We start from the raw sequence: 13920 nt of genomic DNA on the forward strand, positions 1-13920 counted from the left end.
CGGGTATTAGTCCGTTGTCATTCATGCTGTAAAAAAGTATTTGTGTTGGAAAAGCGGGGGGGGGGGTAGAGTTAGTATCCTACTGGGCAGGATGGGGAAAAGGCATCATTAGGAATGGGATACTGCATCTAAACCTTCAGTGACTAACTTCCACTCCCCGAAGATCCCTCATCCAGGAGATCCTCGCGCAGTGTTCCACCACTAGGAACTGGATCCAGTAGTGATGGCTCTGTCCTAGCCACCTGGATGACAGACCCAAGGAACTAGTGAGTGAGGCACCTTCAGGTTTCTCACACTACCTTTGTGGAGGGAGGAACATTGCACAGCTGTTGAAGGAATTCTAGTATTTAGCCGTGTCGAAGTATTGAGTGCACCCACTTGTCCGTGGTGATGCCATGTCACTGGTTTAGAAACCGGAGAGCTGCCTTCCAACCAGGGTGTGGAAGTGGAGGTCTTCCCTATTTAATGGGTTGGCTTCTAAATTGGGAGGAACCCCAAGCCTCTGTAGGACTGAGGCTTCCCTCTGCATTGGTCTACGAAGGGGTACATATTCGATTGATGTGATTGAAACAGTTAATTTGGCCTTTAGTCTCGAGATGTTCTAGAAGAAACAGATTTTGTGCAACAAAAGGTCTGCCAGCGCTGCTGAAGGTTAACCAAAGACTGGGCAGTGTCGGTGCTAGTATTGATGGCTTGGGGGTCTCATTAACTTTCTTTCCACAGATATCCTCGTCATCAAGACATGTCCACAATTTTTGACTGCACCTCTGGCCAAAAGTTGGTTGCTTTTAGTCATCCCTAATGGCGCAGAATCACACTTTTCCACATCTGGCTAGAGCCGCTGTCTGCAATATCTGCAGCCACGGCTATGGCATGATCGGAAACAGCCTCTCCTTCACAAAGGAGCTTGAAAGCCTCCTCTTTCTTGTCTGCCAAGAAATCTACGATGGGACACAGCTTGAACCACAATTCCCTGTTGTGGTGGGGAAAAATTGCCATGGATTCAGCGGCCTTCATGGCAGTGCTGCCATATACACAATTTGCTTTCAGAAAGTGTTATCTTTCCTTATCCAATGCTAGAGCACACTAAGAAGAGGGGTTGAGGGAGCATTTGCCAGCTACTGCAGAAACCACATAATACTGACTGGGCTGTGTTCACAGGCACCTGGGGTGGGGGGCTAGCTTATGCCCTGTATTTTTTTCCTCAAACCTGACCTTGTTCGGAGGAGCTTAAATGAGGGTTTCCATTGTCAGGAGACCATCCTCCCAAATGTAGTGAATTAATGGAATGGAAATACTGTTTCCAGTGCCTGTTCCCTGTGTTGATATAGGAAACAAATGGAAAATGTTGGTGGCCTTGGACATAATAGTACGATTGACCCAATTTCATCAGGAGGAGAATCTGTGAGGAATCCAATGGAGTCATCATGGATTCCTCGGTAGAAACCTCCTCCCATGTGGCCAGGGGATGGCAGACTCTGCCTGATTCTGACCCTGGGAGTGGTTATATGACGGAGGATCACATGGGTGGAGACGGTGTCCAGTTAAAGGATCGACAGTCAAAGGATCGAAAGTCATAGGATCGACTTAATTTGATCGAAATACAATAGGGTCGAATGGTCAAAGGGTTGAAAATGTTCGAAATGTAATAAAAAATAAAAAAAAACTTTACAATGTTCTTTATTTGACATATATTTATTATTATTGTTCAATAAATATCACTTTTATCATTCAATTTGTGAAATGCTTTTTATGTATTTGTTGTAACATTTTAAACATTTTAAATATGTAAGCAGTTAACTTTCTTAAATACATATATAACTGCTTTTTTTACTAAATAATTAAATATATGAATTGCTTTGCAACAAGGAAAAAAAGTAGTATGAATGTATTACATTTTGACCACTAGGTGGTGGTGTTGTATTACTTTTGAAATGCATAGTAATGTATATTTGTTATTATTTGTTTGTAACGTATGTCACGTAGGCCGAAGTAGATGCCATTTTGATCGCGGGTCGGATGCCTGTTGCTCGCGCTCCCAGTTTTTTTTTGTTTTTTATTTGATTTTGAAACAAAAATAAAAATAAAAACAAAAAAAGAAAAACAATTCGAGCGTTTCACTTGTTACAACTCTGTTAGCATGTGGTTACATCGAAAGAACAAAACTAGAGTCTCATTATACAATTTGTCGTCCTTGCGTTCGTTTCGGATCTCTTGTAGTAACAATCAGAATAACATTCTCCATACCCACCCCCCTCCCTCCCCGTGGTTGGGCTGACATCATTGCGGCATCTTTTCTCTGTTGACATGTTCATAGCGGGTAATGTTCGGTTCACTATTATGAGGTTTCCTTGATTCTTGGGTCTTAGTTGGCTTGCATTGAGTGTTTTGGGATTCTTGGTTCATTTAAGATCATGTAGTGTCTTTCGGTTGGGAGTCCGTCGTCTCGGAGAGGTGTGTGCTTCGAGACTCCGACCATAAGATCTCGCATTGCGGTGCTTTGTTATGCAGGGAAGCCGTGATCAATTCCATTGTATAGATGTTGGTTGATAAATTGATCCATTCCTTTTTACTTGGAGCCTTTTTGGATTTCCATTTTGTTACTAGCAGCGCACAGGCTGCTTATAATAGGTGTGGGGCAAGACCCCTAAGTCTAGTCCATTCGTCCTCGTTTTTTTCCATTCCGAAGAGAACCAAATGTGGATCAACGTCTCTCTGTATGCCATCTATGTCCTTAATCCATGCCAGGACTTCCCCCCAGAATACTCTAATGTGTGGGCAGCTCCACCACATGTGCCAGTAATCGTCAGTTTCTCCACATTCTCGCCAACATTTCGGGCTCAGAGTCTGAAACATCTTGGACAATTTGAGTGGGTCGTATTGCCATCTATGTAGGAGTTTGATGGGTTGTGATTTATTTTGGCTGGATAAGGACGTTTTGGGTGGGTTTTTGCATATCATTTCCCATTGTTCTGGGTCTATCTCCTCTCATAAGTCTCTCCCCCATCTGCTTCTAAGATGTTCCGTGGACCCGGTGCCTGCTTCAATAAGTTCCTTGTACATAGCCGATATCAAACCCTTCATTTCAGACTTAGAATCCAAGAGTTGTTCGAATGGTGTGAGTTCTCTCTGCAGTTTTTCTTTCCATGTGGATTTTGTGAGGACTCCCTTTATCTGGATGTATTGGAAGGTGGACAATGGGCCTATCCCTACGGCATCAGTTGGGTCTGGGAGAGTAATGAATTTGTCCTTCTGCTGGAGTTGCCTTACTCTTTCGAGTCCCGCCTCGTACCAGGATTAGAATCTCCCTACCTCGGGTACGTGATCGTTTATGCCAGGGGACCATAAGTGGCTAAGTGGGGACGGCCAGGTGGTGATCTTGTTCATTGCTTGGCTTGGTTGCCAGATGTTCCAGATGGTACTCAGTATCGGGTGGCCCTTAATTTTCCGTTGTATCCTTTTGTGGGGGGTCCATAGCGATTCTGACACAGTGGCCGGCGAGAAGTAATGGTTGTCCATGTGGACCCATTGTAGATGGTTGTGTTCACGTAAGTGTGGGATAAGGATGCGTAGTTGTGAGGCTTTGTAGTATGTTCGCAGGTCGGGGAGACCTACCCCTCCTTTGTCTTTGGAAAGCATCAGAGTATTGAAGGCAATCCTCGCCTTTTTTCCCTGCCAGAGGAACCTAAGCAAAAGTTTTTTAGCTTCGTGAAAAAACACATTTGGTATCTCGATAGGTAGCATCTGGAAAGGGTACAGGAATCGGGGGAGGCATACCATTTTAATGGCGTTAATCCGCCCTAACCACGAAATCGTGAGTTTGTCCCACCTGTTCAGATCAGCCGAGAAGCTCTGGAGGAGGGGAGGGAAGTTGGCTTCGTATAGGTCCTTTATGTTTTTGGTGATCTGGATGCCTAAGTATTTAAAAGCAGAGTGTTCGAGTTTGAGGCAAGAACTTGGTTTCGTTTTCCTCTTTTGTTCCTTGCAAATGGAACAATATTGATTTAGTCTTGTTCACCTTAAACCAGAGAGTTTACCATATTATTCCAATAGTTGGAGAGCATGAGGGACAGATACAGAGGGGTTGGTAATGTGTAGAAGTATGTCATCAGCATAAAGTGCCATCTTATATTCTTTTGTTCCCAATCGCATGCCTTCTATTCTGGAGTCGGATTGTATCTTTTGTGCCAGGGGTTCTAGGGAGAGTACATAAAGTATAGCTGAGAGGGGGCGCCCCTGTCTAGTACCACGTCCCATGCCAAACCACCTTGAGTATTCCCCATTAAAAGAGATAGATGCCGTTGGGGATGTGTATACTGCTTGTATCCCTTTCCTAAATCTCGGCCCTATCCCCACCTTGCGAAGGACTGCCCTCAAGAATTCCCACTCTACTCTATCAAATGCCTTTTCTGCATCTATTGACAGTAGGGCAGGGTCACTTGGTAGTTCTGGTGATGAATAGATGAGATGAGTTTTTCGCATGGTGTCAGCCCCTTGCCTGCCCAGTATAAATCCGACTTGGTCATTGTGTAAGAGGTGAGGGATCAGTACTTCTAATCGAGTGGCTAGTACCCTGGTGTACATTTTTGTGTCCAAGTTGAGCAATGAAATTGGGCGGTATGAAGCACAAAGTTTGGGGTTCCTTCCCTCCTTTGGGATCACTGTTATTAGCGCCTTCGTAAAGGAGTCGGGGGCCGTCCCTGTTTCTCATATCTCGTTGAAGATCTCTGTCAGGAATGGTGTCAGTTGGTTGCTGAAGGTTTTATAAAACCCAGCGGTATAACCATCCTCTCCGGGGGATTTACCTATAGTTAGTCTTTTAATTGCCTCTTGGACCTCAGGTTCGGATATCGGGGATTCGAAGAGCTCAGTTTCGGGGTACGAGATTTTGGCCATATCTATCTCAGAGAGATAGTGTTCTGTACCTGATTCCCCTGGAGTCACTTCGGAGGTGTACAACGCCTCGTAAATGTTGGCAAAACTCTCTGGAATAGTGTGGGGGATTCGGGGGTCCGTAGGGTTATCTTCAATTATCTCTTTGACTTTCCGTTCTGCCCTTTGTTCTCTGAGTCTGGCTGCCAATAATGCGTCGGCCTTGTCCCCCTTCTCGTAGAATTTCTGTTTGAGGAATCGGAGTTTGCTTGCTATTTGTTCGTGCTCCAATAGTTTTAGCTCTTCCCTTTTACGTTGTACCATGTTGATGTTGTCGCAGTCCATGCCCAGGTGTTCTCTGTTCTTGCTCTCCAGTTGGCATATTTCGGACCCAAGTCTGTGCTCAATGATCTTTCGCTCTCTTTTTTTGGTAGATCCTTCTCGTATCAGGAGGCCTCTCCAGGTGGCTTTTGCCGCCTCCCATATTATCTGCTTGGAGACTTCTCCATTGTTATTTAGTTTGAAGTATTCCTCGATTTCAGTGGCCATTTCAGCTTTAAATACTGCATCTTTCAGCAGGGTTTCATTACAGTGCCACTTCCCTCCTGAAACAGGTAAGTCTGCCCATTTTATATCTGACAGGACCATATCATGGTCCGACCATGTTATCGGAATTATTTCTGATAGCGTTGTGGTGTCAAGGAGGTCCTTGGTGAGGTACAGGTAATCAATCCTGGTGTATGTTTTGTGCGGATTGGAGTAAAATGTGTAACCCCTTTCATCAGGATGTTTAATTCTCCACGCATCTTGTAGATCATATATCTCCATTATGTCTGAAAGTCCAGTGCGTTCACTTCTCATTTGGCTTATCTCGGGGTTGCCCGGTTCCCAGTCTTTGGTCAGGTCTGCCCACTGGTTAAAGTCTCCTCCAAGAACAACCTGGCCGGATGCTTCCAACATTATTTTGGGTATTGTCTTTTCTAGGAACTTGGCTTGTCCTGCATTGGGGGAGTATATTACTGCGACTGTTACTTTGACCTTTGCGATTGTCCCAGATGTCAGGAGAGCCCATCCGCTTACATCAGACCAGGTCTTATCCACTTCGAAGTTAATTCCTTTCTTGATCAGGATTCCGACTCCGCCTTTCCTGAGTGGGCCCGAGCCCCAGAATTCCTTTCTCCCTCTTTTTCCAAGTATTCCTCTCTCCTCCCCCTTGCAAACTTTGTCTCTTGTAGAAGGAGAATGTCTATTTGAGACCTACGGAATTCCCTTGCCACTAGTGATCTCTTGGTCGGCGAGTTGAGGCCTTTCACGTTAAGTGTTCCTATCCTTAGGGATTCCCTACCCTTCTGCTCTTCAATTGGTGCCATTATCACAGTATTTTGGTTGTGGATTCGAGACCCATGTCAAGTAAGTATATTGGTCATAGGGACTCACGTCGTGTTGAGTGATCCTTCGTGTTGCCGGTATTGCTTCATCCTCTGTCTGGCCAACCCCCCCACCCTCCACCCTTCCCACATTGACGGCGTCCGTGTGGACCCAGGTGAAAATGCTGGTCCCGCATCGAACCACCTTTAGGGACTGTCGCCTCGGGTCCCCAAGACTATTGTAACATCATAATCTAGATTGAGCCCCTCTTCAACCCCCATCTTTGTGTACATGTCTGTATCTTTTTTGACCCTAGATATTGTTACACAGTTCAGGCCATGGACATATGTATTGAAGTATATGTCGTCTTACCAGTGTTGTAGTTCATCAGTTCTCCCCCCCTGGGGGGGTATTACCTCTCCGAAATTTCCTTGATCCCTTGACACGTTTCCTTCTGGGGCCCTGTATACACCATCCTCTTTCTTCGTGGCGTGGGTCTCCCCGATCATGTTCCTCTGCGCTTGATCCAAGGAGATGTACGCCTTGAGCTCCCCTTCTGACCTCAGCTTGATTTTGTTTCCGTTATATTCAAAGGACAGAGAGAAGGGGTACCCCCACCTGTATCTTATGTTCTTTTCTTTCAGATGTTTGGTGATAGGCCCGCACGTGCGTCGGAGTGCCAGGGTCATGGATGATAGGTCCTGGTATATCGAGATTCGGGATCCTTGGAGGGTAATTGAGTCGCTGCCTCTTGCTTTCTCGATGATCCGTGTTTTGTCCTGAAAGCGGTTGAATCGAGTGAGGACAGATCTCGGTCCGCCTGGGGGCCCTCCGGCTCTGTGTATTCTCTCCGTCTTAGGTTCATCAACTGCATCGTCAGCAACTAAGAGTTTGATGATGTCGTGCAGGGTATTCTTCAGATCGCTCTCTGTTTCCCCTTCTCGTTCCGGGATTCCGAAAATCCTCAGATTATTCCGCCTCTCCCGGTTTTCCAAGCCATCAAGCTTGAGTTTGAAGCTCTCCTCTCGTTGCTCCAGTTCGGTCATCCGTTGGTCGAGTTGCGCTTCAAGAGTGTCTATGGACGCTTGATTGTTCTCGACCCCTTCGAGCCTCTCCTCCATGGTATCTAGACGTTGGGTAATCTTGTCAATTTTGGAGCCAATGCTGGCACCCATATTCTTTATTTCGCCCAGCAAGGGGACAATGTCCCCTTTGGTAGCTGCTGATTCACTCTGCGAGGGATTTGGGTTCGCCATGGTATGGGCACAGTTTTCGGCAGAAGTCGAGACGTAGGAGAATATGGCTAGCTTCTCCCTAATGTCCATTGGTTCTCCCAAAGTTCCTTAGTATCACCAATGCTGTTCGATGAGGAGACGGAGTCGGGATCAGAGGAGGCACACACCCCTGGATCGGGGGCCCTACCCTCTGCACTTCGACGTCAGTGTTCTCCGTAAGTTAGGCGTTTGCTGATATGCCCAGGGTGTGGGTTTAGTAATGCGTATGGGTTACCCGGAGTGCGCTCGGGGGGGTGTTTTCTTCTTGTGCAAGACGAAGCATTTAGGGCGCGAGGGGTCCGAGCCGCCGCTCCGTGGCGATGCCACCGTTGTTCACGGGGTAGATGGGATGGGTGGGCCTACCGTCTCTCCGCTCAGCGCTGTTCCAGGGCCTAGCCTAGCCCGGTCCCGCTCTTCGGAAACTCCACCGACTCGACCGAGGCTGTCCCGCTCCTTTTGCAGCGCGGGACGTCGTCGGGAGTGCGAATTCTGTGGTCAGGGTTCTAGGTCTTGCAGGCTTCCTTCGTTCGGTAGGCCGAGGATCTGCTTCCGACCGTTGCGCAGTTCCTTGCGAGCGGGCAGCGGAGCCGTTACGTGTGACGTCTTTTTGATGGACGTATATCTCCGCTTTGCAGGGGTCCTTTTTTTTCGATCGGGTTTTTGACCAAACAGGGGGGGGGGGGGCGCTCTGCTGGCAGCCCACCGACGTAGAATCTTGGGGGGGGTCGTCAAATTGGGGGCTCAATCCCTCTTAGGGACCCAAAGTAGCAGAGCTCACGCGAAGTCAGACCACATCCGCGCGCCCCCTGGTGGCCAGTCGCGCTCCCAGTTTTAATGGATTTCTGGATGGATTTTTTTTTTCAGCTTGGATGCCTTTTTTTTACTGGATTGTTCCTTGGATTTCTTGGCTTGGAGTACGCGCTCTTGGATTTGGGTTTTTGTTTCCAATGGATGGATTTAGCATGGAGTCACTATTTGGATATGGTTTCCAGCATTTGGTGTGTGTTTTTGGTGTCCGGAGCTGGCGTTTTTTGGCGAGTTTGTTTTTATTTGTTATTACCATTTTAAGTTGTATGCTATTGCATCTAGGAATTGCAATGCTTGTGATTCGTTCTTCATAGTCTCTGTATTTTTTTTTTGGCTTGTTGGTTGGTTTTCCAGGAATATTGTTTGTGATAGTTTTATTTCAGATTTAAGATTGTTGATGAAGTGCCATAAGTTCGGATTGTTTGTAACGCTCACCTGATTCCCGCAGAGGCGCCGGTCTTGACTGGGTGAATGCCGTATCTTCAAAGGTGATGTGTAACACACGGTTGGCTCTTTGGGCTGGGCCTCTATGCACTGTATATCTGACTCGAAGAGTAAGATGTCTGCAGATAGAAAATATGGGATTAATGAACTGGGGTTATTGGGTGCCTCTCTCCTCTTCCCTTTCTCTTCTCCTGTAGAACCCCAAAGGTTAACGCCCTCACCTTAGGTAAGTGAACGCCGAGCTCTCCATCTGCCTCGGGGCAGGGTGCCGTAACCAGTTTCTTCACTGGATAAGGGTGCAGGCCTCTTGACCTCAGAGGACTGCTGTCCGTCGTTAACTGCACGAACGGTAAGTTCTGGGCACTTCAAATGTCTTAAAAGTCTTTTGTAATGATATCTCTTGTTTTGCAGGGTTCCGGCAACGGCGGATGGCGGGCTGATGAGAATTGAGGATCGAACCCGCGTGAGGAATAGAAGCGCCTGGAAGCACGTAAGTAAGCGCTTGTAGCCTGCTTCACGATGCGCACTAACTGTCCCTTTTATCTTGCAGGTACAAGTTCGGAGCTTTAGAGAAGCTGAAGGGTGCTGGAATACCCACTGGATTCGGCGTGGGAAGGAGTAATGGCACGTGAGTAATAAAGTTGCCCAATGTCTTTAAACGCACCTTCTTTTGTCTTTCAGATGCGGGATGCAGCGCCGAAGGCCTCCGGAGTGTGCGAAGAGCTGGTAAGCTTTTGTCTTTCAGATGCCGGAATGCAGTGCGAAGACCTCCGGAGCATGCGAAGAGTAGGTAAGCCTTTGTCTTTCAGATGCCGGAATGCAGCGCGAGGCGTTGGTGACAGCCGATGGACCAGGTAAGAGATGCGCTGCCACTGAAGACCGTAGTGCTAACCTGTTCTTTCTTTGTCTTTACAGGTGCTGCTGAAGACTGGATTCCAGGATGGTAAGCCTTTGTTCCCTTAGGCCCAGGATCAGAAGCAGAAGACACGATGAGCGTTCTGCTGCAGAGAATGCAGAATAACACAAAGCAAGATTCATCCATCGGGTGTGGTTTAAATAGCCTCCTGTAGTGCTTAGGTGTCTCCTTCCACAGCCACGCCTAGGTAAGAAAAGAGTTCCTGCTTTCCAGAAGAGTTCCAGTGTTCTGAACCTAGGGAGTGGCTCCTGCCCCACCCAACAGGAAAAGTAGTCCCAAACAGAAGAGGATCAGGGGTTCAACTGGCAGGTAAGTAAGCAGCATGGTCTGCTGCAGGTAAGTCCACCCAAGCATTATGAGCCCGGCGCTTCCAGCGCTGGGACTGGGCATCATTATGAGCCTGGTGCCACTGGCGCCAGGACAGGGTCCAAAAGGTCCCAATTGGGACTGGCTGGCACTCGGAACCGGGGTTATGGGTCTGCTTCCAAGGGAGTCGGGCAAGTCCTGATCTTTTGGAAGCAGAGATCATGACAGCACCCCCCCCTCAAGGCCCCTCCCAAACCGGGCTTCTCCGGGGGTTTGGGCTTGTTAGGAAATGTTCGATGAAATCTTTTGATTAGACGAGGCGCGTGGACATATTCTGCAGGTTCCCAGGATCTTTCTTGGGGACCGTAGCCTTTCCAGTCAATCAGGTAAAATAGTTTAGATTTGGAGATCTTGGAATCCAGGATGCTTTTGACTTCAAACTCGAGTTCTCCATCAACTAGAATAGGTTTTGGAGATGTAGTTAGTCGGGTTTGAGGTTGCACGGGTTTTAATAGAGAGACGTGGAAGACCGGATGTATCTTCATGTGAGGGGGCAAGTCCAACTTGACCGCTACTGGATTTACTATGGTAGTGATGGAATAGGGACCAAGGTATCTTGGGTTGAATGTGCGTGGTCCTTTTAGAGGTAGATATTTGGTGGATAACCAGACTTGATCTCCTACTTGATATTGGGGGGCTTCCTTCCGATGTTGGTCTGCTCCTTTCTTGTATTGTTCTTTAGCCCTTTGAAGGTGAGAAACGGCTTCCTTAAAGGCTTGGGTGATTGTAGAATGCAGGTGGTCTACTGCTGGTGTTCCAAGATCTTGGAGGGGATCCAACTCCGAGGTTCGAGGGTGACTACCGTATAAAAGAAAAAACGGGGTCTTCCCAGTTCCCGAGTGGACAGAGTTATTGTAGGCATATTCGGCTATCCAAAGGATATCTTTCCAAGTTTTTTCAGTTTGTTGTAGCATGCAGCGCAAATACTGTTCCAGAGTTTGATTGGTCCTCTCGGTTTGTCCGTCGGTTTGAGGGTGGTGGCTGGTCGAAAGTCTCACATCAATTTGAGCCGACCGACAGCAACTTCGCCAAAAATGAGAAATAAATTGACTACCTCGATCCGAAATTAGAACTGAAGGAAAACCGTGCAGTCGGACGATGTTTTCGAGAAATTCTCGGGCCAGAGTTGCTGCTGTTGGTAAGCCTTTGAGTGGAATGAAATGCGCCATCTTGGAGAATAGGTCCACGATTACTAGGATCGTATTGTATCCGGAGCATGGAGGTAGATCGGTGATGAAGTCCATAGAAAGCGTATGCCAAGGGCGAGGCGGGATGTCAATAGGGCGTAAAAGGCCGGCTGGTTTTTCCTTTTGACTCTTGTTTTGGGCGCATACTCCACAGGACATTATAAAGTCTCTGATATCTTTTTTCCAAGACGGCCACCAGAAATAGCGCTTGATCTTTTCCGAGGTCTTGGTCATACCGGGATGTCCTTCCATTAAAGAATCGTGATAACAAGAGATTACCTTTTTCTGTAAATCTGTGCTGGGCAGGTATAACCGTTCTTGGAAATATAATAGGTTGTCCTTCACCGTAAAGTCCTTTCCCTGCAGATGCCAATTCTGTATGTCTGCTGGAGTTACCAGTAGCCTGGCTTTATCCTTAACTTCCTCTATGGATTGTGTGGCGATTACACCTAGAATTCTTTGTTCGGGAATGATAGGTACAGGTTTAGGATTGATCAAATGTTCTTCCACTCCCATCCGAGAAAGGGCATCAGCTTTACCGTTTTTTGTACCAGGTCGATAGGTAAGTATGAAGTCAAACTCGGCAAAGAATAGTGCCCAACGGAGTTGCCTAGAGGATTGAGCTTTTGCGGTTTTCAAATATTGCAGGTTTCGGTGATCTGTAATCACAGTAACGGTGTGTCGGGTCCCCAGAAGATAATGCCGCCAAGCCTTAAAGACGGACTTGATAGCTAGAAGTTCCTTATCAGTAATAGTGTAATTGATTTCAGGAGGCGAGAATTTGCGGGACCAAAATGCCACGGGATGCAACTGATTGGTTACTTGGTCCTTTTGTGATAGAACTGCCCCCATGGCAAGGCTCGAAGCATCAGTTTCAACGATGTAGGGGAGTTCTGGGCGAGGATGTTTTAAGATCGGTGCAGAGATAAATCTAGTCTTCAAATTCTGGAAAGCTTGTTCCGCCTCGGTAGACCATTCAAAACGTTTGTTTTTCTTTAACAAGGCGGTGATGGGCTGGACTATTCGAGAGAATTCGTGGATGAACCTGCGGTAAAAGTTAGCGAAGCCTAACATGCTTTGAACACCTTTTACGGAGGATGGCGATGGCCATTTGAGAATTGCATCGACCTTCTTTGAATCCATACGCACTCCGCTAGGTGATAATATGAATCCCAAGAATTTAACTTCAGTCACGTTGAAAACACATTTTTCCAATTTAGCGAAAAGTTTGTGTTGACGCAATCTCTCGAGGACCATTTTCACGTGTTTCCGATGTTCAGTTTCCGATGAAGAATAAACGAGGATGTCGTCAATGTAAACAACACACACATCTATGAGCTCTCTGAGGACATCGTTCATAAAATATTGAAAGGCGGCCGGGGCATTGCAAAGTCCGAAGGGCATGACCTGATATTCAAATAGCCCATACTTGGTGTGGAAGGCCGTCTTCCATTCATCGCCCTCTTTTACTCGTACCAAGTGGTAGGCTCCTCTAAGATCCAGCTTTGTATATATGCATGCTTTTCTGACTTGGTCCAGGAGTTCAGGGATCAAAGGTAACGGATATCTATTCTTAACGGTGATCTGGTTCAGGGCGCGATAATCTATACAAGTTCTAAGGTCCCCTTCTTTTTTTGGAACGAAGAACAAAGCTGAGGAAGCAGGGGACTTGGAATGACGAATAAACCCATCCGCTAGGTATTGATCCAGGTATTGTCGGAGGTGAAGATTCTCAGGCTCGGTGAGGGCATAAATCCTACTACAAGGAGGAGTAGATCCAGGTATCAGGTCTATCTGGCAGTCATAAGACCTATGAGGAGGTAGAGAGTTAGCCTGATCCTTCCGGAAAACATCTAGGTATTCAGGAGGTAACTGGGGAGCCTCCGAGGAAATTGCTGCCAGTGCAACACCAGGTCGAGGGTGACAAGTAGAGACACATTCTGGAAACTGAACCGTTCTTGCTCACCAATCGATCTGAGGATTGTGCTTCTCTAACCAAGGAATTCCTAGAATAATCTGGAACTGAGGGGCCTTGATCACATCGAACACGATCTTCTCATGGTGTCCATCTCGACTTACTAGCGTCATTTCTTGGGTGGTATGCGTTACTGGTCCGGAGGCTATCTCCGTACCATCCACCGTAGTAATGACGTCCTTTACAGCCTTTGGACAAAGAGTCAGATTCATCCTCAAAACCATTTCATGATCCACATAATTGCCGATGGCACCGCTGTCGACGTAAGCTTCAATCGCATGTAATCGATCCGGATGTTCAGGGCTAATGAGGACCATAGGTATCACGAAATGCGAGGTCACTGAACTGGTTTTAACGCTCGGCAAGAGGACCTCTATTCTTGTCGGGCAAGGTTGTTTCCCTGCTCAGAGTTTGTGACCCTGGTAACTGCAGCTCCTACTGCCTTCTTGGCTGGTTTTACCGGACAGTCTCGAAGAAAGTGCCCCGAGTTTCTGCAATAGAGGCATAATTGCAGCTGTTTTCTCCTTTCCCGCTCCTTTTGTGTTAGTGGTCCTTTCAGGCCCCCTATTTGCATGGGTTCCCCGGAGTCTACTCCTTTGGTAGGAGTTGGTGGTTTGGAAAATACTCGAGCATCAAACTTGGAACGATCGGCCTTCCTGTTCTACAGTCTGTGGTCAATTTGAACGACTAAGTCAATATAGTCCGAACAGT

This window comes from Ambystoma mexicanum, chromosome 11, assembly GCF_040938575.1.
Source record: "Ambystoma mexicanum isolate Mex_15411 chromosome 11, UKY_AmexF1_1, whole genome shotgun sequence".
NCBI lineage: Eukaryota > Metazoa > Chordata > Amphibia > Caudata > Ambystomatidae > Ambystoma > Ambystoma mexicanum.